At 46.0% G+C, this 24,964-nt stretch overlaps 1 protein-coding gene and 1 long non-coding RNA gene across 3 annotated transcripts in view; one reads left to right on the top strand and one right to left on the bottom strand.

Moving 5' to 3' along the window:
• The window catches only part of LOC147245819 (uncharacterized), a 48,629-nt gene that overhangs the window by 8,087 nt on the left and 15,578 nt on the right, over positions 1 to 24,964 (top strand). The window contains exon 5 of one of the 2 annotated variants that reach the window (XR_015110223.1): positions 5,953 to 6,098. The exons of the other annotated variant lie outside the window; for it this stretch is intronic. The gene's annotated coding sequence lies outside the window, so the exon portion shown is untranslated. Of the gene's footprint in view, positions 1 to 5,952; positions 6,099 to 24,964 lie in introns of those variants that run through there. 2 annotated transcript variants of the gene reach the window in all.
• LOC147245820 (uncharacterized) lies at positions 14,882 to 24,664 on the bottom strand. The gene is made up of 3 exons (XR_015110235.1): positions 23,784 to 24,664; positions 23,597 to 23,692; positions 14,882 to 14,913 (listed from the first exon to the last, which is right to left on the bottom strand). It is a non-coding gene; the product is annotated as an uncharacterized LOC147245820 (long non-coding RNA).

The raw sequence follows: 24,964 nt of genomic DNA, 5'->3' as shown, positions 1-24,964 counted from the left end.
CAGACTGACTGTTGAGGACTTTGTATGTTAGAAGGAGAATTTTGAATTCTATTCTAAATTTGACAGGGAGCCATGCAGAGAAGCCAGTCCAGGAGAGACATGGTCTCTTCTACTAGTTCTTGTCAACACGCTGGCAGCAGCATTCTGGACCAGCTGGAGAGTCTTTAGGGACTTATTGGTGCAGCCTGATAGGAGGGAATTGCAGTAATCCAGCCTGGAAGTGACAAAGGCATGGACTAGTGTTTCTGCATCCCTTTGAGACAGGATGTGTCTGATCTTAGCGATGTTTTGTCAATGAAAGAAAGCAGTCCTAGAAATTTGCTTCATGTGGGCATTAAAGGACAGATCCTGATCAAAGAGAACTCCTAGGTTCCTTACGGTCGTGCTGGGGGCCAAGGTAATGCCTTCCAGGGTACCTGTCTCATGAGATAGGGTGTCTCTAAGGTGTTTTGGGCCCAGGACAATGACTTCAGTTTTATCTGAGTTTAATAGAGGGAAATTATGGGTCATCCAAGTTTTTATCTCCTTTAGACGGCCTCCAGTTTAGTCAGCTGATTTATTTCATGAGGATGCATTGATACGTACAGCTGTGGGTCGTCTGCTTAGCAGTGAAAACTAATGGAGTGTTTCCTAATAATGTGACCGAGAGGAAGCGGATAAAGGGTGACGAGGATTGGTCCAAGCACAGATCCTTGTGGAACACCACAAGTGACTGCAGTGGTTTCCGAGGGTTTATCATTAGTTAGTACAAACTGAGCTCGACCTAGTAAATATGACCTAAACCAGTTTAGTGCAGTTCCTTTGACTAGTGCTGTTTCTGTGCTAGGATGAATGCTTAACCCTGACTGGAAATCCTCTCATGAGCTGTTGCTGTGGAGAAAGTCGCAGACCTGTTGAGCAACTGCTTTCTCCAGAAGTTTGGAGAGAAATGGAAGACTTGATATTGGTCTGTAGTTGGCCAAAACTCCTGGATCCAGGGTTGCGTTTTTGAGAAGGGGTGTAATTACTGCCACTTTAAAGGACTGTGGGACGTAACCAGATACCAGCAACACATTGATCATGTCCAAGAGAGAGAGGCTAATGAGGGGTAGAGAGTCCTTAAGTAGCTTGGTTGGGATGGGGTCGAGAAGACAGGTGGATGGTTTAGAGGAGGAAATGATTGAACTGAGCTCATCAAGGCTAACGGTAGAAAAACTGTCAAGTGCATGTCTGGTCCTCCAGCAGCCTCGAAGGCTTCTGAGGCTATAGGTGCCATGCTGTCAGCTGATGGCAGGAGGAGGTGAATTTTCTCTCTAATAAGGACAATTTTGTCATTAAAGAAGTCCGTAGAATCTTTTCTGCCCAGGGAAACAGGAATGCTTGGTTCAGTAGAGCTGTGGCTCTCTGTCAGTCTGGCTACAGGACTGAAGAGGAACCTGGGGTTGTTCTTCTGCTCCTCGATGAGTGCCGAGTGGTAGGCTGCTCTCGCTATACGAAGGGCTTTCTTGTAACTTTTAAGGCTGTCTTGCCGGATTGTATCAGACTCCTCCAGTTTGGAGGAGCGCCATATTCTCTCTAACTTCTGGATTTTTTGTTTAAGCTGTCTGGTTTCTGAATTGTACCAAGGTGCTTGTTTCCTTGGATTTATAGATTTCTTTTTAATGGGGCAATTGAGTCCAAAGTTGTTCTTAAGGTGCCTGTTGCACTCTTGATAAAATGATCAGTTTGGGAGGGACTAAGGTTGACAACAGTGTCCTCTGTAACAATGGGACAAGACACTGAATTTAGCGCCAATGGAATCCCTTCCTTAAATCCAGCTGTGGCCTGATCAGACAAACATCTGGAAACCACCGTTTTCCTGAGTGGAGTGTCGTTGATTAGTGCAAATTCAAAAGCGATTAATTGATGGTCTGATAAAAGCGTTCTGTGGAAATACAACTGGATGTTCAGCTTCAATTCCACATGTTAGGACGAGGTCAAGGGTGTTGTTGTGATGGTGAGTCGGTTCATGAACAGACTGATGGAAACCAAGTGAGTCTAGAAGAGAGAGAAATGCAGCACCAGACTGTGGTTATCAACATCCACATGAACATTGAGGTCACCTACAATCATGACTTGATCTGATTTGAGAACTAAACTGATAGAAACTCTGAGAATTCAGATCAGAATTCAGAGTCAGGACCAGGAGGGCGGTACACAATAGTAGATAAGAGTGGCTGTAGAGTTTTCCAGGCTGGATGAGACAAACTGAGAATCAGGCTTTCAAATGAATTGAAACTTATTTTGGGTTTGGGATTTATAACTAAACTTTTGTCAAAAATGGCTGCCACCCCACCTCCTGGGCCAGAGCCTGGAGGAATATGAGTATTAATGTGACTGGGAGGAGTGGATTCTTTTAGACTAACATACTCATCAACAAGCAGCCAGGTTTCAGTGAGACAGAGCAGGTCAGTACAATTGTCAGATATCAGTTCATTAACCATTTCAGTTTTCAGCATCAGAGATCTGATATTTAATAGTCTGGTAGCAGGTATCATGGATACAATGTAGGATTCAGTCAGAGGATTGGGTAAGGACTCGGACCATTTTGAAGGATTGGGTAAGGACTCGGACCATTTTGAAGGATTGGGTAAGGACTCGGACCATTTTGAAGGATTGGGTAAGGACTCGGACTATTTTGAAGGATTCGGTAAGGACTCGGACCATTTTGAAGGATTCGGTAAGGAGTCGGACCATTTTGAAGGATTCGGTAAGGACTCGGACCATTTTGAAGGATTGGGTAAGGACTCGGACCATTTTGAAGGATTCGGTAAGGACTCGGACCATTTTGAAGGATTCGGTAAGGACTCGGACCATTTTGAAGGATTCGGTAAGGACTCGGACCATTTTGAAGGATTCGGTAAGGATTCGGAATCATTAAAATCCTAATGAATCCCAACCCTAATCCCTACAAAGACTGGGTTGCTCCTTGTACTGATCAGTACAATTACAGAGTTTTACTCAAATGGTAAACATTTGAGTTTCACCAACTACAGTGAATGTTTTTCTGGGACAACAAACCCTTCACTTGACCAAAACAAGAAAAGCTTCTGTTTGAAGCTGCTGTGTTATGTGAGCACCAAACTCAAAGCTACGAGCTCCTACGCTGTCAACTGCTATCATACCATTGAAAGACAGAACCAGATTCCATGACAACTCCTGTTGATTTTAAAAGAAATGTGTTGACACAAGAAAAATCAGGTTTTAATGAACAGATGATTGATTGTGGATATTAATCTCATTGTTGCATCATTGAGGCACGAGTGAATCTGACACTAATCCCCTTTGATTTACACTTAATGTGAAACGAGGACTAAAATGGACCCAAATGCAACACACGAGACATTGGTGAAGGAAAATGCAAAAGAACTTTCTGAGCAACTTGGGAAAGCTTGGCTGATGCAGAAGCACGTCCACCAGGGAACGGGAGCAGGTGAGAGGGGAAGGGGCAGCAAACAAAAATCAGAGCAAGAAAGGAAAAAGGTCCAAAAAAAAAAGGTCTTCTACAAAACACAACAAAGGAAAAGTCAGCATGGATGTTACCAAAGGGGCAGACAGGAGGCAGAAACAGGAGCAGGCAGGGTCGGCAACAGGCAAAGCAAGCAGGAGAAAAGTGCTGGAGACTCTCACAAAGCAGAGAAACAATCTGACAATGAGGAGGGCAGGGGAAGCTTCATAACCTGTGGGGTGAACAGGTGTGAGTGGTAGAGGCTGATTGGGGTGAAGATTGGCTGAGAGTGGGAGAGGGATGGGCAGCACAGTGGGCCTCACAGCAAGAAGGTTCCAGGTTCGAGCTGAGCGTGGGATCTCTCTGTGTGGAGTTGGCATGTTCCTCCTGAGCCTGGGTGGGTTTCTCCAGGCACTCTGGCCTCCTCCCACATCCAAAAACGTTGAAATTGACCGTAGGTGTGGCTGTGGAAGGGAATGGTTGTCCAACTGTATGCATCGGCCCTGCGATGGACTGGCGACTCGCCCAAAGGCAGCTGGGATAGGCTCCAGCCCCCCTGCCAAGGGCCTCCGTTCCTCCTCCAGCCCAAGAGTGGCCTGTCAAACCTGGTGTTGAAGATGTGGGCGACGCCTCTGAGCTACGGAAGTCTATCTCCTGTGGTGTCACTGCAACCACAGTCAGTGCGTCAGATGTGAACACGAAGCAGTGTGACACCTGGAGGGAGCTGCTAGAAGCTACAGCGCAGGAGCTGCATGGGGGGGCAGATCAGAACAGGGACTGCACTGCTGAAGGTCACCGCAATGCAGAGACCCTCATCCTCAAGTGATCCCAGCGAGAGCTTCCCAGAAGAACTGTGGCTCCTGAAAGCAGGCAAACCTGTCTCATCCAGCAGCAGATTGCTCACCTTGTCACCTGAGGTGGATAAGGAGGAGGAGCTCATTCGTGTTGGCGGCAGACTCCGTCATGCTGAAGACCTGGAACAGACAGTGCATCCTATGGTGTTGGATCCTGGCCACACCTCTTCATCACCCGCCGAGGAACACCAGCTGAGTTGTAGTCTGTCCTCTAGTCTGGGAGAACTGAACCTGAGGAACAACCAGCTGAGTTGTAGTCTGTCCTCTAGTCTGGGAGAACTGAACCTGAGGAACAACCAGCTGAGTTGTAGTCTGTCCTCTCGTCTGGGAGAACTGAACCTGAGGAACAACCAGCTGAGTTGTAGTCTGTCCTCTCGTCTGGGAGAACTGAACCTGAGGAACAACCAGCTGAGTTGTAGTCTGTCCTCTAGTCTGGGAGAACTGAACCTGAGGAACAACCAGCTGAGTTGTAGTCTGTCCTCTAGTCTGGGAGAACTGAACCTGAGGAACAACCAGCTGAGTTGTAGTCTGTCCTCTAGTCTGGGAGAACTGAACCTGAGGAACAACCAGCTGCAGGATTCATGAGTGAAGCTGCTGTCTGTTGGACTGGAGGATCCACACTGTCACCTGGAAACTCTCAGGTCAGACAACACCTCTCACTTTGTCACACCTTCACGCCGGTGACAGTCGTCGTTGGAGGTGTAATGTTTTCAAAGCAGCCTTCCTCTCGTCCATCTGTCCCGTTCTCCTCAACATCATATCTCAGGCCCTGTGTGCACCTGGTTTGATCATCCACCCTGATGTGTTCCATCACAAGTGGCTGGCTGTGCTGAGGCAGCGGTGCCGTTGGTGGACTTTTATCATGTTTGTCATTCAGAAATTAAAAAGCAGAAGAGGGAGAAATGATCATGATCCAGACCAGTTGTGTTTCTCAGCATGTTCCTAACTCATCAAATTCCCCAAGATGTTGATTGCAGCTGCAGTAACAATAATCTCTCTCAATGAGCTTCCACATGAGAATGTTTTGATCAGACGCTGCCCCTCTCTCTCTCTCAGCAGGGGGTATTTCCACTTAAACAAAGAGTATCAGCTGATGAGGCTTCAGTGTGACCCAGGACACCTTTTTCTCCCCACATTTGTGGACAGACCAGCTCTGAGTACGGTTTCAGTGCTCAGATCTCAGGATATAGTGTGTGTGTGTGTGTGTGTGTGTGTGTGTGTGTGTGTGTGTGTGTGTGTGTGTGTGTGTGTGTGTGTGTGTGTGTGTGGAGGTCAAAGGTCACTGTGAGAGCACAGTTTTTGGTGTGACTCAATGATTCACACTTGTGGCAAATATTCACTCAATTGTCTCATAGCATGAAATGATCACATTTTATATCCCAGGGTCAAAGGTCAACTTCCATGTGACATCATTATCCATTCATCAAGTCCATCTCAGTACCACCTTGAGGGATCAACGGTGTTTTCCATTTCATCAAAATGACAATTGAAGTGTTCTGTCAAAGTCTTAAATGATCTGCACTAAGAAAATGAGGCATATATAAATAATGTCACCATGATTCTTGACCTTAAAATTAGAACATTTTTCATCGCTGACAGATGTGTTTTCAAATGTTTCCATTTCTTCTTCAGGCTGGTGAAGTGCAACCTCTCAGAGAGAAGCTGTTCAGTTCTGTCTTCAGTTTTCAGCTCTCAGTCCTCTCGTCTGGGAGAACTGAACCTCAGTAACAACCAGATGCAGGATTCAGGGCTGAAGCTGCTGTCTGCTGGACTGCAGGATCCACACTGTCGCCTGGAAGCTCTCAGGTCAGAATACAGCTCTTATCTGACCACGCCCCCACGCCGATGACAGTCATGGTTGTTATGTGTTTTCAGGCCTTCCTTCCACCCGTCCGTCCGTCCCATTCTCCTCAACATCGTATCTCTGGAAGGCTTTGAGGGATCAACGGTGACTTCCACTTCACCAAAATGAATGTTGAAATGTTTCACTGAAGTTCTTGAAAATGTTCTCAAATATGTTTGAATGTGCAAATGAGGTATCACCTACAACTTTCCCAGCACGTATAAAAGAACGTGATTTTAGACAACGTGTGCTCAGCTTCATGTGGTGTGATCAATGAAGAAGGATTCAGAAACCTCAAGTTAATCACGTGCACTAGCAGTTATCAGAAATGTCCACCAGGAGGCAGCACAGATCTGTTTGGGAGGTTTTTCCCACAACTCAAACATTTATACTCCTCTGGCAAAGTCTTTTTCACATAAATGTCTAATAGCATGAAGAGATGACATTTTGTTTCTGACAGGTCAAAGGTCAACTTCAATGTGACATAAAGTCATGCAAAATCACCTTTCTACTCTCATGGGGAATTGTGGGTCTCTTGAAACACAATGAATTGGAAGAGAAGTTCTGGACCTGCTAAGTTTGCAAAGGCTCATGAGAGAACGTACAAAGACCCGAGTGCTGTTTAAGTGTTCAAATCTGAAGTTCAGGGCGAGTGTTAGGCCCAGATGTGGAGGCACCAGAATGAGAGTGTGTGAAGGTGACATGTTTGAAAAAGTTGACTCGTTCCTTTGGCTACGTTTTCAAATTTAAACTTCCTCCTGCCAGGTTTTCTGAACAAAGCAATGGAAACAAGCACCATGGAACAATTCTGCAATTCAACAGCTGAAACAAACAACACAAAGCTGGAGAGGATATGGCTGGCCTCAAAACTGGAAGAGTGACGTGATCTGGCAAGAGAGCTTCAAAAATGACAGGAAAGCCCCACGTAAACCTGGAGCAGCCTACGACTCAGCATGAAGAGAGGACAATCAGAACAAGCCCAGGTTCCTCTTCAGCACAGTGGCCAGACTGACAGAGAGCTGCAGCTCTGCTGAGCCCAGTGTTCCTGTTTCCCTGAGCAGCAAGGACTTCATGGAAGGATTCAATGGTAAAATTCTACTGATGGACATCAAATTGATGGCCTCCTGCAGTCCTGGAGAAGCACATGAATCAGGCAGCTGTCAGGATGGCAGCGGCTCGTCAGAGGAGGATGGAAACTGTTAATTACTGAATGTTGTTGGCACGAAGAAATGCTGCTGCCTGCACTCACCACCAAGACAGTCCATCCATCCATGCATCCATCCATCCACCCACCCATGCATCCATCCAGCCATGCATCAAGCAATCCATCCATCCAACCATCCATGCATCCAGCCATCCATCCATCATCCATGCATCCATCCATCATCCATCCATCCACCCACCCATGCATCCATCCATCATCCATCTATCCATCGATCCATGCATCCATCTATCTATCCATCCATCCACCCACCCATCTATCTATCCATCTATCTATCATCCATCCATCCATCTATCTATCCATCCATCTATCTATCATCCATCCATCCATCTATCTATCTATCCATCCATCTATCTATCATCCATCCATCCATCTATCTATCCATCCATCTATCTATCATCCATCCATCTATCCATCCATCCATCCATCTATCTATCATCCATCCATCCATCTATCTATCCATCCATCCATCTATCCATCCATCCATCTATCCATCCATCTATCCATCTATCCAACCATCCATCTATCTATCCATCCATCCATCCATCTATCCATCCATCCATCTATCTATCCATCCATCCATCTATCCATCCATTCATCCATCCATCTATCCATTCATCCATCTATCCATCCATCCATCTATCCATCCATCCATCTATCCGTCCATCCATCCATCCATCTATCTATCCATCCATCCATCTATCCATCCATCCATCTATCCATCCATCCATCCATCCATCTATCTATCCATCCATCCATCCATCCATTCATCCATCCATTTTCTACTTCTAATCCTCTTGTCTGGATGAACCTCGTCTCCTCTTGATGAAGATCTTTGGACTGTGGCAGGAAGCTGGAGTACCGTAGAGAACCCACGCAGGTGCAGGGAGAACATGGAGACTCACTCAGACAGACCCCGAGCTGCAGCCGGGGCTGGAACCTGAAACCTTCTTTCTGTGAGGGGACAGTGCTGACCACTGCACCTCCGTGCCGCCCCCAAGACAATTTGTTTTTAAATCTTGTCAAGACAATCGTGATCAAAATGTACCTGAAATACTGAGATATAATTTAAGAGGCCATATCGCGCATGCACGCACACACACTGACGCACACACACACACACTGACGCACACACACACACACACACTGACGCACACACACGCTGACGCACACACGCAATTTTCCATCCATAGAAACACTCATTGCAACAGCGCATGTTAACTCAATATATTTCTTATATAAGAGTGATAAAATTATCCTTTTTAATCAGACACTGTTTATTAATTTATTGATACACGCTGACATTTATTTTTGAATGTCTTGTATGTGTGCGCGCGCGCAGTCAGTCCTGAGAGGATGAGGAGAATTAAAAAAGTGACACCTAGCAACCAGGCGCTTCAGCAGACGTCATCACGTAGCCCCGCCCATCACGATATAGCTGATATATGGAGACGGAAGCAGATCATCAACGGTTATTTCACCTCCAGCTGCTCGGAGAGTCTCGTACTTTCTGAGGAGCCACTAAAACTTGCAGGGACATCTTTGAACGAGCTTCTCCCAGCTTTTTTGGAGTTTCGGCGGCCTTCAGCGACCCTCGGGGAGCTTCAGCGCGGTAAGACCCGATTCACCCGCTTCTTATCCACTCATGGTCCACCGTGCGAGGCTGGGCTCAGTTCGCCTTCCTGCCCCGGACTGCAGTCCACAATGAAGTGAGATTGATAATTGACAGAAATGTACAGGAATCTGTTAGTTTTACAGTTCGTCACTGTAAACCGTGTAAATTATTAGGCTAAGCTAATTAGCTTAGCATAAGTATTGTGACTTTAATTTGAAAAAGGCTTTTTTTGCTTGGTGATGCAGACAAAGGCATTATTTTGTCCAAAATGTCTTTTTCCAACATTAAGAGGACTGACTTGCTGGTCTCATTTCACTTGTGAATGAGGTCAAGTTCATCCATGTACTGTTTTATCAGGCTGGTGCAGCTCCAGGTTGGTATTTGTCATTCTAATGGATCTGTTCCTGGGTCTGGCACTGTATTAAAGGCTCCGTCTATTATCAGAGCTGATAAATGATGGTACAGTGTGAATTTAAGCTTCTTGGACTCACCAAAAACCAGAAAATAGCATAGTTTCTACTGAGCCTCATTTAATATTCACACCAAGTTTTACACACCACATGTTTGAGTAGAGCTTTCTCTAAATGACAGGGATCATAAAATGGAGAATTTCAATATAAATGCAATGGTAAAAACTATAAACTGCTGAGTCAATTTGATGTTGGATTCTATTATCATCTTTCCAGAGTTGACAAGTAGAGGAGGACTGAGCAGCAGAAGGAGGCAGCAAACGTAAGGTCAGAGAAGAGAGACGGACAGGAGAGAGTTCAGCTGACTTGTTAGGGATTGTGAATTCATTGTTGCTGATGTGACAGTTAATATTGACTCCTGGTTGTGGATTCATTAGCTGTTTGTCTGTTTGAATGTGTCGGTTGAGTCACATCATGTATTTTGATTCATGTGAAGTTGTTTGAATTTGACAGGATAGTAAGTAGAGACGATGGGGAAGGAGTGGTGGAGAATAGTGGAGGAGGAGGAGAGGCAGAGGAAGCTGGAAAGATCCAGAAGGGACAGAGCTAAGCTGTTGGAGACTGAGAGGCTGGAGAGGGAACAAGAAGAAAAGGTAAGAAAGGCAGAGGAGGAAGACCAGAGGCTAGGAGACAAGGAAAGGTACAGAAAAAGGAGGGATGCCTGGTTAGAGAGGGAGAGGTTAGACCAAGACGTAGACAAAGGGAGGAAGATGAGGGAGGAATCGGTTAGACAGAGGGGTGACATGGGGAAAAGTGCCTTGATAAAACAGGCAAGACTGAGACAGGTGATCCTCAACCAAGAGGAAACAAAGAGGAAGGAGAGGCTGCAGGAAGAAGAGAGAAGGAGACAGAGGGAGGAGAGGGAATGGAGGCAGAAAAATATCTGGGAGGGTCGCAGGGAGAAGAGACTGAAAGTGACAGACAGGGCTTTCACTGCAAGGGAGGAGAGGGAATGGAGGCTGACTATTTATTGGGCGTTTCGTAAAGACAAACGCCTCCAGTCCATCGCCCAAGCCTCCAACAGAAATAAGGCAGTTAGAGTGAAACGCTTTAAAACTGTCCTCCCACGTAAGTGAAGTGGTGGAGGAGTGAGACAGGAGGTGGGAGGGGTGAGAGACAGTCAGGCTCTAGGTGAGGGACAGTAAGAGGGATGGGGGACAAGACAGTAGGGGGTGAGGGAGGAAGTAGGAACGGTGGGGACACAGTAGGGTGGGGGTTTATAAGAGGTTTCGTTTCCTGCATTCCAACAGCATTTAGAGGTAGAAGATCAATTGGCTCCAATAATCAGACCTGCAGTTTTTGCAGAATCCAGCTCTACTCCACAGGACCACCACTGGCAGTGTCAACAGCAGTACTGCTGGTATTTGCAGTAATACCTGTGGTATTACCTTAACTCTGGGGAATCATTGTGGAGGTCGTGTATGATCTGGAAAATAGCGACGTCCCTAAACTGGGGCTGCACGATTTTGACGAAAGCTATTTGCAATTATTTGGGGACAAATAAAAGGAACTCTCAATTTTTACAACATTGTTCTAATTTTTCATAGAAAACCAGTTGCGATGGTCAACTGGAGTTGTTTTCTTGTTAATGCGCCATAAACACTGGCGTTTGTAAAGCACATGAGGTCTGCTGCTGCCACTGGGCCTGTGTGAGGAGAGCTCCAGTCACCTTTGGTGACCCAAGTGTAGGATAATGATGCCAGAAGATGAGATCCTGGCACTCACATGCTGGTGGAATGCAGGTTTTGCTTTTCCTTTCATGTTCCATCAAAAAGTAAAAGACACTGGTAACGGTACTCCTGGTTTACTGGGACGGGGTTCGATTCCCTGTGGTGTCTTGCTGATTGACTTGGCTTTACATGAATGGGAGGTCGGGGGAGACGGTGGGGAGGGTGAGAGATTAAGAACGTAGGAGCTGTAAGAGGGGAGGTTGATGTGGTTAAAAATCAGTATTTTAGGAATGAGTCTTTGCTCATGCGACTTATTAACGTGTGTGATGTTACATGATCGAGATATGAGAAGGCAAGGCAAGGTAATTTTCTTTGTAGAGCCGTTTTCACCACCAGTTTGTCTCCAGGCTTCATGGCATCATAACAACATCCTCTGTCCTCAGACCCTCACATCGACTGAGGAAAAACTCCATAGAAAACCTTTAACAGGGAAAAATCTGAGAAACCTCAGGGTGAGCAACAGAGGAGGATCCCTCACCAGGAGGGACAGACGTGCAGTCGATGTTGTTACAGACAAGAAAACAGTTTCAATGCAGAATGTGGGAAACATGGAAATGTTAATAACAGTTGAAGAAGGAAGCTTCTGGAAGGGGAGGCAGGGAGAGCAAGCCAGCTTGATGGGGGACTGGATGGTAGACTGGTTCATGGAAGGGGAGGCAGGGAGAGCAAGCCAGCTTGATGGGGGACTGGATGGTAGACTGGTTCATGGGAGGGGAGGCAGGGAGAGCAAGCCAGCTTGATGGGGGACTGGATGGTAGACTGGTTCATGGGAGGGGAGGCAGGGAGAGCAAGCCAGCTTGATGGGGGACTGGATGGCAGACTGGTTCATGGGAGGGGAGGCAGGGAGAGCAAGCCAGCTTGATGGGGGACTGGATGGTAGACTGGTTCCTGGAAGGGGAGGCAGGGAGAGCAAGCCAGCTTGATGGGGGACTGGATGGTAGACTGGTTCATGGAAGGGGAGGCAGGGAGAGCAAGCCAGCTTGATGGGGGACTGGATGGTAGACTGGTTCATGGGAGGGGAGCGCAGGCCGGTGTAACAGTGGGGAATAAGGGGGGGGGGGGGGTGATGCAGGCGGCGGTTGGAGCTCTGGTGGATCTGTGGAAACACAGAGACTGAGAGACACCAAGGCCAAACTACAAAGTGCAACAAGTAGTGGTAGTGACAGTTCCAAAAATGTGCAGGGAGGAGAGGAGGAGAGAGGGGGAGAGAAGAGAGGAGAGGAGGGAAGGGCTCCATGTAACCTGATGTGTCCCCCAGCAGTCTCAGCCTGTAGCAGCATAGCTATCAATGGTTCAGAGCTACCTGAACCAGTCCTAACTGACGGCTCTGTCATAGAGGAAGGTCTTAAGCCTGGACTTAAACGTAGTTAAAGTGTCTGCCTCTCTGACCCATGGAGAGATGCTGGTTCCACAGTAGAGGAACCCAGCAACTAAAGGCTCTACCTCCCAGTCTGTTTTAGAGATACTGGGAGTCACTAAAAGACCTGCATTCTGGGAGTGGAGTGCTCTGGTGGACAGCAGGGACTAATGAGTTCTTTCAGATAGGATGGGGCTTTATCATTGAGAGCCTTATAAGTCAGCAGAAGGACTTTGAAGTGGATTCTAGATCCTACAGGAAGGAGAGAAGCTAAAGTGGAGAGATGTGTTCTCTCTTCTTAACTCCCGTCAAAACCCTGGCTGCAGCGTTCTGGACCAGCTGGAGACTCTTTAGAGAGAATTTAGGACATCCTGACAGGAGAGAGTTGCAGTGGTCCAGCCTAGAAGTGATAAATGCATGCACCAGTTTGTCAGCATCACTCTGGGAAAGGATCTTCCTGATCTTAGTGATACTGCAGATGGAAGAAGGCGGTCCTAGTCACATGATTTATGTGGGAGCTGAAGGAAAGGTCCTGTTCAAAAATGACCCCAAGGGTCCCCCTACAAGTGGATAAGGTTGAGAAAGACAAACAGGGCAGATACTTAATACTTAAGGGTTCCCTGGTAGGTGAACCTATCACACTAGTTAATATTTACGGCCCAAACTATGACTGTCCTCAATTTTTCCAAAGCTTGTTTTTCACACTAATTTGTCATGCTGGTGAACTTCTCATAGGTGGTGATATGAATCTAGTTCTGGACCCGTCCAAAGATCGATCATCCTCTAATCCCAAAACTCTATCCCAAGCAGCTAAGACTCTCAAAAAAGAAACAGCACATTTCAAACTTGTAGATGTCTGGAGAGAAAAACACAAGTTAGTTCGTGAGTATTCCTTTTCCTCACATGCTCATAAAAGCTACTCCAGAATTGATATTTTCTTACTCGTCCTGACAGGTTCCACCTTATATCCTCATGCGAATATTTAGCTATGACTCACTCGGATCATGCCCCTCTCATGCTCCAGATGGCTCAAAGGAACATTACTAATAGTTACAGACTTTGGCGTTTCCCCACATATCTACTTAACGACGAAAACTATGTTACACTAATTAGTAACAAAGTTGAAAGTTTTATTAGCATTAATAGAGGGACTGCCTCACCAACGGCTGTGTGGGAATCCTTAAAAGCATATGTAAGAGGTGACACTATAAGCTACACGTCATGGAAAAAAAAGCAATACACGTTGAAAACCAAAACACTTGAATCAGAGATTAGGAATCTTGAAAAAGAACACTCCCAAACTCATCATGAAGCGACTTTTCATCTTCTAAACATTAAAAGGACGGAATACAATCTGCTAACCACTAGGGCGATTGAGAATGCCATGGCTAGAACGAAACAGCAATACTATGAACATGGGGATAAGAGTGGTAAATTATTAGCCTGGCAGATTCGAAAAGAGGAAAACTCAAGATGCATCCCCTCAATGAAGACCAGAGATAATGCCTCAATAGTCCATGATCCCAAACGTATCAATGACATTTTAAACGATTTTTATGCAGACTTGTATTCCTCTCAGGGCGTCGACACTCATAAAATGGCCGACTTTTTGGAGGGGCTTGTCTTTCCGGGGGTGGCGGTGGAGACACGGGATGGCTTAGAGGCAAATATTAGTAAACAGGAGGTTTTAAATGCAATTGGTAAGCTTTCATCAGGAAAGTCACCGGGGCCGGATGGATTTTCTATGGACTTTTATAAAGCATTTGCGTCTATTTTAATAACACCGCTAATGGACATGTTCAAACACTCACTTGAAATACACAAACTTCCTAAAACTTAGGAACAGGCTCTGATCACTGTCTTGCTAAAACCAGGCAAGGACCCAAAACTCTGTGGCTCTTACAGGCCCATAGCCTTCTCTCATCAGAATATAAGATTTTTACCAAAGTCATAGCCACCAGACTAGAGAAAGTGATACCTGACCTCATACATAAAGATCAAACTGGCTTCATTCAGAACCGCTTTTCCTCGGATAACATTGGCAGGTTCCTGAATGTAATTTGCTGCGCCCAAAATGTTAATGTACCGGTTGTTGGCCTTTCATTAGATGCTGAAAAGGCATTCGATCGTTTAGAACGGCCCTATCTTTTTGCAGTTTTTAGAAAAATGAATTTCGGCCCAAATTTGATACAGATGATAAAGATACTCCATCTTAATCCATCAGCAATGATTCCAACAAACTCTGACATCTCATGTCTCTTCTCCCTGTCGCGTGGCACTCGCCAGGGCTGTCCCTTGTCTCCGCTCCTCTTCTCACTGGTGGTAGAGCCCCTCGCACCTGCTATTAGAGCACATCCTGTAATAGAGGGCATTATGGTCGAAGATGTGAAGCATGTTATTTCGCTTTATGCTGACGACATTATGCTGTATCTGACTAATATAGAGATATCGCTCCCCGCCATCTGCACCCTGTTAGAAGAATATAACTGCATTTCCGGATACAAAATAAATAAACAGAAAAGTGTGATGATACCTATTAACTCAGCTGCTCAAGGAATAGCAAGGGGAAACATTCCCTTTCATTGGGACCCTGATAAGGTTGGTTATCTTGGTATGCAAATACCTAACCAGTTACATCAGATTTACTCTCTTAACTATGATCCTTTGTTTAAAAAAGTTGAAGCCGATCTAGACAGATGGAAGTCTCTTCCCATATCCCTAATTGGAAGAATAAATTGTATTAAAATGAATATTTTACCGAAATTTCTTTACTTGTTTCAAGCACTGCCAACACCAATTCCGAAGACTTTCTTTAGAAACCTGGATAGGCTGATATCTAGATTTCTGTGGAACGGTAAAATCCCCAGAGTTAAGCTCAAAAGCCTTTGTCGGCCCACTGATCAGGGTGGTTTGAACTTCCCAGATTTTCAGTCATATTATTTGGCTGCTCAGTCCAGAGCCGTCTGGACTTGGATCAAAGATCTAGAACACCCGCCATCTTGGAAACAGATGGAACAATCTCATGCAACGGAAGTCTTGGCAAGCATCCCATTTATTCACTCTTATCACAAGCAAAGAAATGTGACCCCGATGGTAAAACTTACATCCAAAATCTGGGATGAAACCAGATCAAAGTTCCATTATGTCCGCACACTATACGCTTCCACTCCATTTCATTTTAATCCGACTTTACCTGGGGCATTGAGAGACAGCATTACAAGAGACTGGCACAGCAGAGGCATGAGCACCATTTATATGAGCACAATAATCTGAGATCCTTTGAGCAACTGAGACTTTCTTTCGGGCTCCCCTCTGCACACTTTTTTAAATATCTACAAGTCAGAGATTTTATCAGGGTACAGCAAGGTGGGAAACTTAGCCCCTTGGAGGACTCTGTGATAGATAGTATGATGCGAGACAAGCATAACTCTAAAGGCTTTTTATCCTATGCTTACAACAGACTAAGGAGCCTGGCAGAAAATGAAGCTTCTAAAGCAAAACTTAAGTGGGAAACAGACACTAATTCTACCTTTGAGGACTTCCAATGGAAGGAAATATGTAGTAGCTCTCAATCGTTCTCATATAACAGCCGACACAAACTTTTACAGTTTAATCTTATACATAGGGTTTACATGACTCCACACCGTCTCCATAAGATAAGTAGCAACCATCCTGAATGCTGTCCTAGGTGTAAGACTGAAATAGGATCCCTTCTCCACATGTTTTGGACCTATCCTGGAAATTGTTAGAGGAATTGTGGGGGTGGAAATCCCAGCCAACCCACGGCTGACACTATTAGGGGACTTGTCGGTCTTGCCAATCAATATGAGAGTCAACACTCGCTTCATCAGACGAGCCCTAATTGCAGCTAACAAATGTATAGCCATTAAGTGGAAAAGCGAGGACTCCCCCAGTGTTTCTCTATGGCTTAAAGAGCTCTCGTCATACCGACCTTCAGAAAAGATCATGTTTAATCTTAAGAAAAAGCCATTAGTCTTTGATAAATGTTGGGGCGGATTTGTAACCTTTTTACACAATAGAGCTGCTCCTTTAGGTGACGTCCAGGCTCGGATTTGAAATAGGGCTCCATTCTGGAATTCACGTATGTATGTATAACTGTATGTGACTCCTGCTGTTATTTTATTGACTTATTTGTTTATTTATTCTCCTTTTTTTTTGTCCATTCTTGTCCATGGGGGAGGTTGGGGGGGGGGGGTGTTATTAATACCCTATGTTCACTCTCAAATACTGTATTGTATTCTGTCTGAAATTTGAATAAATAAATTGTTCCAAAAAAAAAAAAAGACTCCAAGGTTCCTTGCAGTTGTACTCGGGGTCAAGGTGATGCCATCTAGAGTAGAGATCTGATTAGAGAGGTGTCCCTGAGGTGTTTACGTCCAAACACGATGACCTCAGTTTGATCTGAATTTAGCAGTAAGAAGTTAGAAGACATCCAGGATTTAATGTCTTTCAGGCAGTCTTGCAGATTAGTAAACTGGCTTGTGTCGTCTGGCTCCATCGACCAGTAGAGTTGTGTGTCGTCCTCATAACAGTGGAAGTTGATCGAGTGTTTCCGTATTATGTCACCAAATGGGAGCATGTAAAGAGTGAAGGGCATCGGTCCTAAAACTGAACCCTGTGGTCCACCATATGTAACTCTGCTGTCCTCTGAATAGTCATTATTAACATGAACAAACTGAAACCTATCTGATAAGTAGGACTTGAACCATTTTAGGGCAGTTCCTTTAATCCCAGTTTCATGGTCTAGTCTTTGTAGCAGGATGCTGTGGTCGATGGTGTCAAATGCAGCACTGAGGTCCAAAAGGACAAGCATAGAGACAAGACCTCTGTCTGAAGCTATGAGAAGATCATTAGAGACTCTGACCAGTGCTGTTTCAGTGCTATGGTGTTCACTGAATCCAGACTGGAAGGCTTCAAAGAGCTCGTTGCTGTGCAGATGTTCATGTAGCTGCTCAAGGACAACCTTCTCAAGGATCTTGGAGATGCAGGGGAGGTTGGATAGTTGGCTAACACATCTGGGTCAAGAGAAGGTTTTTGAAGTGAAGGGTTGATGACAGCCACCTTAAAGGCCTGTGGCACATAACCTGTGACTAAGGAAAGATTAATTTGATTTAATATGGAAGTGTTGACTAGAGGGAAGGCGTCCTTAAGGAGGCTTGTTGGGATGGGATCCAGCAGACAAGTGGCTGACTTGGAGGAACCGACTGCAGAAGTTAATTCTGACAGGTCGATGGGGGAGAAGCTGTCCAAGTATGCACCAAGTCTGGGAGGTGCTTCTATGGGGACTGTAGTCTGTCCTCCATTACTGGCAATCTTCGTTCTAATATTCACAATCTTTTCAGTAAAGAAAGAAAGGAAGTTGTTACTGCTGAGAGTTGGGGGGATGCATGGCTCAACAGCACTATGGTTCTTGGTGAGCCTGCCCACGGTGCTGAAGAGGAACCTGGGGTTGTTCTTATTCTTTTCTATCAGGGACGAGTAGTAAGCGCTTCTAGCATTACGGAGTTCTTTTTTATATATTAATAAACTCTCCTTCCAGGCTTGGCGGACTTCCTCGTGCTGGCTGGAATGTGTCTTCCTTTCCAGTTGTCTGGTCTTCTGTTTTAAGGCACGCAGCTCTGGGCTGTACCAGGGAACTATTCTTTTCTGGTTGATAACCTTCTTCTTCAGGGGAGCTACGGCATCAAGTGTCCCAAGGAGTGCTGCTGCAGTGCTGTCCACAAGATAGTCCACCTGCGAGGGGGTGGAATCAGCATAACTGCCCATTATATCACTACAAGATGTGGCAGCAAGCTCTGCTGGATTTAGGAGCTTATTCCAGCAGAGCTTGCTGCCCATTATATCACTACAAGATGTGGCAGCAAGCTCTGCTGGAATAAGCTCCTAAATCTAGAAACAGCAGTGTCAGATAGACTTCTACTGAAGCGGGACTTTTTCCCAGGTAGGATATAATTTGTTAAAGTAAATTCAAATGTAATTAAGGAGTGATCAGACAAGACGGGGTTCTGAGGAAGAACTGTAATGAGGTCAGCTTCTATTCCATCAGTGAGTACTAAATCAAGGATGTGATTAAAAGTGTGAGTGGGTTTGTTTACCCTCTGACAGAAGCCAACAGAATCAAGAAGTGACTTAAACGCAGTGGTCAGACGATCATCATTGATGTCCACATGGATGTTAAAGTCACCCACTAGAATGACTTTGTCTGAGTTCAATGCCAAGTTAGACAGAAAGTCAGGGAGTTCTTCTGAGAACTCAGAATAAGGTGCAGGAGGACGGTACACCACAGCAAGTAAGAGTGGTTTCTCTGCTTTCCAGTCTGGGTGGGAAAAGCTGACAGTCAGGCTCTCAAATGAGTTAATGAACTGTTAGGTCGAGGGTTCAGCACCAAATTTGACTGATAGATTGCAGCTCCTCCTCCTCTGCCAGTGGTGCGAGGTACATGGTAGTTAATGTAACCAGGAGGGGAAGATTCATTTAAACTAACAAACTCATCTTGCTGCACCCAGGTTTCAGTGAGTGCTAATACACCAATCTGATAATTAGTAATTAAATCGTTCACTAGGAGAGACTTGGATGGGAGAGATCGAATATTTAGCAAACCACATTTAATACTTGCATTGTGTTGATTTGCTGGAGCAGTGGTTTTAATTTGAACTAAGTTGCTATAAGTTACTCCTCCAGATTTGGGTGCAGGCTTATACAGCCTCGGGGCAGACACAGTTTCTATAGGCTGGGTGGGTGACAACACCAAGGAACCAGCAGAGGGGCGTGTTAAACTGCAGCTCTGCCTGCTGGTCTGAACTCTGGGTGCTTGTCAGGGATTAGTATGGCTAATAAATTGGCCTCTGTTCCTAGATAAGAGAGATGCACCATCCAAAGTAGGATGGACGCCATCTCTCCGAATCAGACCAGGCTTTCCCCAGAAGGAGCTCCAATTGTCTATGTAAGCCACGTTGTTATCTAAGCACCACCTGGACATCCAGCGATGGAATGAACGCATGCGGCTAAACATGTCGTCACTCGCTAAATTGTGCAGCGGGCCAGAGAAAACTACGGAGTTCGACATTGTTTTTGCGTAGCTGCACACCGAAGCCATGTTAACTTTAGTTAATTCCGACTGGCGAAGCCGGGTGTCATTAGCGCCGACATGTATTACAATCTTACTGTATTTAACCTTACGATTTTCCAGCAGCTTTAGATTTGCCTCAACGTCGCCTGCTCTGGCCCCTGGGATGCACTTTATGCTCGCTGGAGTCTCCACCTTCACGTTGCGGAGAACAGAACTGCCAATGACTGATGTCGGCTTCACAGCGGGGCTGCGAGCAATAGAGCCGACATGCAGAGTTTTACTCGCAGCGGGTGTGTCGCTGAGCGGGGAAAAGCGGTTGGAAACATGAAGGGGTTGGTGGGCAAACACGGGCTTACTGCGTCTAGGTTTCCCTCGTGATGTCACCCAGCGGGACACCCGGCTGCTAGCGGTGGCTAGGCTAGGTGGCTCCGCACCCGCTAAGGTGGAGTGAGAAGCTCCTGAAGGTAAAGGACTAGGACGCTAGCTTCCATGGTGCGGAGCCGAGTCTCTAACTTACTAAGCCTCGCCTCCAGGACTACAAACAAACTACACTTATTACACGTACCATTAACACTAAAAGAGGCAGAGGAAGCACTTTATTTTGATGCTATTTTCGCCCTCTAGTGGCTGAGTTTGGTTTAGCACTGCTTTCATTGTCACGAGCGACCTGGTAGTCATGGGAACAGCTAACATTTCTCACAGAGTTCATGTGTTGCCCAACTCCTATGTTTATTGCTCATTTCTACATTTGTGCCTTGAGAAAGCATCGTCTTTCAGTTCATTTGTGACATTGTTGTAGTGATGAGGTAATGTTTCGAACTGGAACTTCATTTTTTTGTTTGACAATATGAAAATAGCAAAGTGCAGCGCTCATTTTTCTGACGGCTATTTAGCTAGCCAGCCAGGTTGGCTCTCAGTTGCTCGTTAGCTTCTAATGTCAGGTCTAGAAATGATGTCCTCGTGTATCCAGTAGAGGGCGCTCCGACTCTGACATGTCACGCTCCACAGCAACCCCACAGTGTGAGCGTGAAGGAGTGTACGGTGCTGGAAAGACAGCATCGCATACCAGACTGAAATCAAGCAGCTTGCCTCAGTGGTGAGTTTATAATAATTAGTTTGTGGAATACAAAAAAGTTTCCAATGACGTCCCTTGTTGCGTCTGTCACGTTTCACTGAGATTATCAGTCCAGCGTGACGTGATATGTTAGCAAGCTAAAGAAAGTCAGGATAACCTAGCTTAAATGTTAGCTACCTTGCTAAACTATTTCAGCGAGTGAGTCACGGCGTCCTGAAGGATGTAACAGTAACGTTCCAGTACTTCAAGGTAATATTCCGCTCACTCAGGCAGCTGCATGCTACCAGACGAGATAAGACCAGAGCAAATTAGCATGACGCTTCATCAAAAAAACAAAACAAAAAACAAAGGTTGTGGCTGCTTTTATTTTCAGCAGCGCGCGGACTGCGTGTTTTTAACTTCTGAGGAGGAAAAAGCGTTTCTGACTATTGCGGCTTCCTGCACGATCCTTTTAGCCGCTGAGAATGGGAGGTTGGGTCCTCATCTTAGTGGATTCATGACGCGCTCCCAGAGGCCAAGCTGACAGAAACGCTGAGATCCAAAGGCGTTTTGGTGCATTTATTATAAAACAACCAGCCCAGAGCTATCACAGCGCATCAAGGATGGATTCATGAAAAAATGAAACCAGTGATTAATCAGGAAAAGGGTGATGAATGAATGAGTGGGTCGCGATCAACAAAAACTACGGCGACTACCCGACCCTGACTCTCTCTCCTCTGTGTTCCCGGCGAGTGCCCACCTTTACGCACATGCACCTCTGCACGCACACACGCCTACTCCCCCGTGAACCAACCCCTATGCAACACACACACACTCAAGCACACCACGCCCCTCCTTCTTAGCCTGTGTGTCTCCTACACAGACCGAAGTTAGAACTTCATGGAGGAAAGAAAATGAACACCGTTGAGAGGGCATGCGAATCCATACGACGCTGTTCATCCGCCTGCCTCTCACCTACAGAGACACACTGACCGACATCTTAATTAGACACTGAGCAATGTAATGCACAGCAATAACAGCCCTGCCATGAGTTCTGCTTCAATAAATCTGTTACTTTGTAAATGTTGACACTGTCAGAGAGACTTGTAAATGTTTACTGAGATGATAGTGGGTTGCCCTTCAAGGTGAAACTTGGTAACAAGTGTTTGGAATGATATTTAAGACAACAAAAGCAGGTATTTTGTCCTTTTTATATGAAACATGTAAAAAAATAAACAAATAATCGGTCAATATATTGGTTATAATGTATTGGTTATTGGAATGTTTTATTCTCTGATATAGAAATCGGCCCCAAACATATCCTTATCGGTCAGGCCCTCACGTGATGCTTCAACTGCAAATATCTGTACAAATCTTTGTCAGTTTAACTTTCTTGATCCTTTATTTTTTGGGAGCTTTTGAGTTCTTCATTCCTCCTTCAATGCATCTTCGGTCCAACTTCCAACTTCTTTATCTCTGTATGTTCTATTTGGTTTGATCTCTGTGTCCTACACATCCGTTTTAGGAATCTCCTCTGTGCTACCAAGTTCTACTTTGTGACTGTTGTGAACCAGATCTTGAAAGATACGCCCAGCTCTGGATGAACCTGCTCCTGAAGGGTTTTCTCTATTTATCATCACCAATTATGGCCTGTATAGGAACCCTGTCTTATATTCATGTCAGTTTCTTCCACCACGCTGCACAGGAGGGCTCCCACGAGTTTAGCAGTGTTTCTCTCTCTCCCCGTCCCCATTCCAGCCAAGCATCTGGTTTTAGCAACTGTATCAGATTCATGTTTTTACAGATTTTGTCTTGGTGATCCTCGCCCCTGCAGATTTGTTTCAGAATTTCTTCTTTTTGCATTTAAAGAGGTTTGGACATTGACTTTTGTTACACAAAATCTGACAATTACAATGTAATTTGTACAACTCAAGTGGAGTTAAACAAGTCCCTCGGGCCTCTTGGGCTCCTGGCCATTGAACCTTTTTCTAGCATTGAACCAAAGAGCCAAGCTCATTTAGAGGAGAGCTGCCGTGGCAGTGACCCAGCTCAGTGGATGTCCTCATTCCCAGCTTAAAAAGACGTCAGAAGTGGGCAACTAGTTCCTAGACATACATCCTTGTTGGAGACAGAGGAGACCTGGGAGAGGACAGATTCCCAGAGCCAGAGAGGACATGGGAGAGGACAGATTCCCAGAGCCAGAGAGGACATGGGAGAGGACAGATTCCCAGAGCCAGAGAGGACATGGGAGAGGACAGATCCGCAGAGAGAGGAGACAGACAAGGAGGAGAAACTCCTACAGCTTGAGAAGATGTGGGGACAAAGACCAAAAAGGAGGTCAGAGAGAGAAAAACCTGTGAGACAGAACAACGGGTCCAACTGTGGAGGAACTGAGCAGGTCAGAGTGAACGTCACACTGGTGCGTACTTCAACATGGCGGCACATATCTGAAGATTCTAAAACAAGCCAACTCCTTCACGCCAATTTACACAGTTTGATTCATCAAAAACTCAAACTGCGGTCAGAGATTTTCAACTCTCTCACCCACAAACAAGCCTCATCGATAAATCTGGAAGAAGAGACCCTGGAAAGTTTGCAGGGGTACGTCGACGAGTGCTCCCACCAAGTCGTCATGGGGAAGACCGACAACGCGGCGACTCCACTTCCTAAAAGAAGCCGACAGTCCAGCGCACCCTCATCATCCGATAAGGACTTCGGGGACATCCTGGAATCAATGGACAAGAAACTGACAAGTTTCGACGCAAGACTCTCTCTGGTGGAAATCCTCCACCGAGAGTTCCAGGCTCTCCGAGAGTCGCTGGAATTCAGCCAGCAACAGGTGGCTTCACTGGCCGCTGAAAATCAAGCCCTGAAAGCCTCCATGAAAACACTCACCGAGGGGCGACGGAGATGAGAACAAACGGATGAAAGAGGCCATCCTCGACATCCAAGCTAGGAGCATGCGGGACAGCCTGGTATTCTCCGGCATACCTGAGCAGACGGAGGAAGACCCCGAGCTGTCCCTCAAAGACTTCCTCCACAAACAACTGAAACTTCCGATGGAGACCGTGAAGAACATCACCTTCCACCGGGTGCATCGCCTTGGAGGGAAGAGGCCAGAGAACCGGCGGCCCAGACCCATCGTTGCGAAGTTGGAGCACTTCAAGCAGAAGGAGCTGGTGAAGAGCCGGGGCAGGGAGCTGAGAGGAACGGACTTCAGCGTGAACGATCACTTCCCTAAGGAGATGCTGGAGCGCCGCAAACGCCTGTTCCCTGTCAGGAAGACGTTCATCGACGGAGGATCCCGCGCTGTCATCGCGTGGACAAACTGTACGTTAACGGCCAGCTGTTCCGTGATCCGGAGATCACCCCTTGGCTCTGCTAAAGCGCGTCTCCTCTCTCCACCGGAACTCACCGGATTCAGCCGAGGATGGTGTGAGCATGGTGAAGGTCATGGATGAAGGTAACACCAGTTTCTCTCATTCGTAGTTTTTTCTTCTGTCTCTTTCAACACTGTGTTGAACCTAAAAACATAAAAACGCACGTGGTCGACTGCTACATGCCGAGTTCACTCTCGAGTGTGTATTTATGTGAGTGTTCATGTCCCCCCTTTGTCCTTCCTGTCGTTGTTCTGTGTTCCATGTCATTTTGAAATGTGATGTTTACATGGTTTGTAGTGCAGGGATATAATATTGTTACATTTGCCACACACATGCACTCTCATCCTCTCTGGCGCCACCACACACGCGCACAAAGACACAGGTACAGGTTCTCTTGCTCACTCACCGACTGATTACAACTTACACTCAGTAGATCAGTTTAGACACTAACAAACTAGGGTTTGTCACTTGGAATGTACGTGGAATCGGCTCACGTGAAGAACGGCTAAAAATCTTAACACACCGACACAAGCAGACATTGTCCTGTTACAGGAAACCCATCTACCTAAAACAGGTAATCGTGTGTTCAGCTCCCAGTCCCGCACACTTTCACAGAGAGTTCTAACACCAAGCAAAGAGGCGTAGCCATTCTGATTCACTAAAACGTCAGGTTCACTCAGCCCACTCAGACACAGCACTCATAGTGGGAGGGGACTTCAACCTGGTATTCAACCCACAAGTGGACAGAATCAGTAGAGCAGCTCGTCAGCGCAACTGCCAATCATCCGACATATTAAAGCAGTCCATGAGTGATTTCGGTCTTTGCGATGCTTGGCGCTCACACCACCCCACGCTTAAGGAAGACACCTACTACTCGCCAGTG

This window comes from Aulostomus chinensis, chromosome 18 (assembly GCF_037954235.1).
Source record: "Aulostomus chinensis isolate RoL2024-O1b breed Wild chromosome 18, RoL_Achi_v1.0, whole genome shotgun sequence".
NCBI lineage: Eukaryota > Metazoa > Chordata > Actinopteri > Syngnathiformes > Aulostomidae > Aulostomus > Aulostomus chinensis.
Note: the sequence above shows the minus strand (reverse complement) of the source record. Positions and strands in the feature narration are given on the sequence as shown.